This window comes from Elgaria multicarinata, chromosome 11 (genome assembly GCF_023053635.1).
Source record: "Elgaria multicarinata webbii isolate HBS135686 ecotype San Diego chromosome 11, rElgMul1.1.pri, whole genome shotgun sequence".
In the NCBI taxonomy this organism is placed as follows: Eukaryota; Metazoa; Chordata; class Lepidosauria; order Squamata; family Anguidae; genus Elgaria; species Elgaria multicarinata.
In genome coordinates, this window is record NC_086181.1 from 31,099,647 (window position 1) to 31,102,861 (window position 3,215).

The window sequence follows — 3,215 nt, forward strand, 5'->3', positions numbered from 1 at the left end:
GGTAGTAGTGGTAGTAGTAGCAGTAGTGGGATCTGTAGCACAACGTTGCAGTGTATACGTATCCCTACCTTCTAAGATGAGCGCTCATATTCAGGGCTCCAGTCAATTTGGAACAAGAACCTGTCGTAACAGTGCTGTCCAGGCCACAAACCAGCCACAAATCAATGCATTTTGTAGCTTTGTAGCAGGCAAGGGAAGTGGTCTGGTGAGTGGGGAAAAGAAAATGTGTCTTTTCCTCTCTCCTTCCTCCCAAAACATCCCTGTATATTGCAGGAAGAACAGTTCTTAACCTCACAACATGTGTTACCCAATGCTAATCCTGCCCCCTCCAAAATATTCTTCCTTCACACACCTTAAGTTTCCACCTCAACATTCCATAATATCCTGGGAACTTAAAAGTCTTTGTCACTAAAAAAAACCCCGTTCCTTTTAGTTTACAAAGTTACATACTTCTGCTTAGGGAGACCCCAGAGCATGTAGAAAGTACTGTCTTATTATTGGGTGGCTCCATTTCACTTCCAGACTGACAGACATTCAACTACCTGAGTTTGCGATTAGAGCGAAATCATCATCATCATGCAAATACATTTTGAAACTATAAAAGTGCCAAGCAAAAAGGAATATGAGGAGTGAAAAACAGCTGTCAGCCATTGGGAACCGCAATCACTTTTCACAAGGTACATATCCCAGTTTCTTAATTCTACTCCTGTAATAAGTATAATCCTATACATATCTACTCAAAAGTAAACCCCAGTGGGATCAATGGGACTTACTCCCAAGTAAGCATTTATAGGATTGCAGCCTAACTCTCCAGGTTAACAAAGACAGCTCCATGTATGGAGTTTACACACACCCTCGACATGTTTTCTGTGTTGTTTATTTATTTATTTCTGTCTTTAATGTTTATTAATGTGCTGTGTCACACTATCAATGTGTGTGGCATCTCACAAAGTACAGAAGGATAGACGCCTGTCGCAAGAAGCTTCCAATCTAAAATTCAGCACATGAAAAACAAGCCAGGGCTAAATTGGGAATAATGTGAGTTTATTCAGTTACATAGAATGTTCCAAATAAAATGATATATTATGTTAACTACACAATGTGGATCCCCCAAAAGTTTTAGTTTACACAAAAGTTACCATGGCCCCAATCTGGATCAGGGCCACAGTGTATAGAGAAGGGAGGTTTAATCCTTCCCTCCCCAGCTGGGCCCCCCTCCAGAAACCCCCCCAAAAAACATGGTAGAGACAATTAAAAAACAACACCCATTGCAGTCAATGGGTGTTGTTGTTTAATCTTGAACTGCTGCCTGCAGGAAGGCAGATGTTCTGGGGGGGAGGTTTCACAGTTTAGGAGGAAACTATTAAACCTCCTCTTCTTTCATACTGCACTCCCAATCCAGATTGGAAAGGGGCATGCTTACTTTTAAGTAAACAAAAAACAGGGAGCTACACACTAGGTATTAATAGAACATGGAGTTATAGTTGGAGACTAAAGGGGCATTCTTCACTGGCCGAACACATGCTTTGCATGCAGAAGCTACTGGGTTCAATTCCCGTCATCTTCAGGTAGAGCTGGAAAAACAGCCTGAAAATCCTGGAGAGTCGCGGTTGCCAGTCAGTGCAGACAATACTAAGCTAGATTGACCAATGACCTGGCTCAGTATGAGGCAGCATTCAACAGGTTTGGGCCAAAGGCTTCCAGTAAAAGGTGTGTTTTGAAGGAAGGAAGCTAGGTAACATCGCACAGATGTTCTTGGAAGCAGTTTCAGGCATGAGGAGCAGCGAAGGAGAAAGAGAGGAGACATTTGAGAGAGCACAGGAGATCACAGGAAAGCAAAAGGTGGTGGAACTGGGAAAGCAAAGGGATGTATCGGGAGTGGAGAGGTAAGAAGAGGTCGCAGTGCTTAGAGGCAGAATGGGAATTCTAATTGATATGAATAATAATAATATTTAGTAGTATACATACATGGGATAGGGGGGAAATTCAACTGCTTCACATTTTAATGTAAACTTACCTAATTTCGCATTTTTGAATCAATATGTGACTCAGTTATCCTTCAAAATTCGCGCTTCTCCAAATTTTGCAATGCAGTTCTCCAATCAAAAAATGCATAAGAAAAGTTTGTCTTAGGAGAAAAAAATATTCATACTGCATTAAATCCAGAAATTACTTACAAAAATATGTATACTAGGCAACATTACATACAAAAAAATGTATGAATTAGGAGAAATGCAAACAAAATGCATACAAAGTTCATGCATTGATTATTATTCTTAAACTTCAGGAGGAACCGAACTTTAGACTGGAAAAATGAGAAACTGAGAGCAACTGAGACAGAGTCATCCATCCCTATACATGACCTTGATAATCCTCTCAACAACCCTATAAGCTTGGCCAGTGTTGTTAATATCCTCATATTGTTAGGAAGAAGGGAACTGAAGCTAACAGACCTTGGTTTGCCTAAAGCTTATGGTTGTTGGATTGCAACTCCCATCATCCTTCACCAGGGCCACATATCCCCCACCCTTGGCCAAAGGTAAATTAACGGCAGAGTCAAGGTTCATGAATATGAATACATAAAAATGGAGTGTTAGCACGGTTGCTTGGAAATAAGTTAAACTATTGCTTTCTATGGGACTGCTAAATATGTGGGCTTAGCGGTATAAACCACTGGCTTGCCCATTGTGCTGGCTTAGGCAACAGGGTGAGAAGGAAGGGATTTGATGCATGTTCACACCTGACAGTAAGAAGCGCTTCTGTCATACCTGTGCTAGATATAAACGTTGGTTTGTCGGGATGAATCCAGAAGGGGCATCATGTGTACTTTGCAACCAACGCAAGTCCCACAGAGTGAAAAATGGCTTCAGCTCTTCCAGGCCCAGCAGGGGGCGCTGTGGGAAGCCGGGGCAAGAGGGCTCCTCATTGCTGCGATGGTGAGGGGGGGGTTCAGTTTCAGACTCTGCATCTTTAAAAACCATCAGACCCGTGCACACGCACACGCACATCCAAACTGTCTGTGCACCCCGCAGCCTTAAAATAACCCTCATTGCCAAGGCAATGGATGAAGGACAGCAACAGGTGCTCCACACATTTGCCAAGGCCGCTGGGAGGGTGGGGGGTGAGGTAGCTGCTGTTCCATCCCCTGCCTCACCCTGACAAGCCGGGGCGTTGGGTGGAGGAGGCAGGGGTGGGGCGAGAGTGGTCGAGCAACT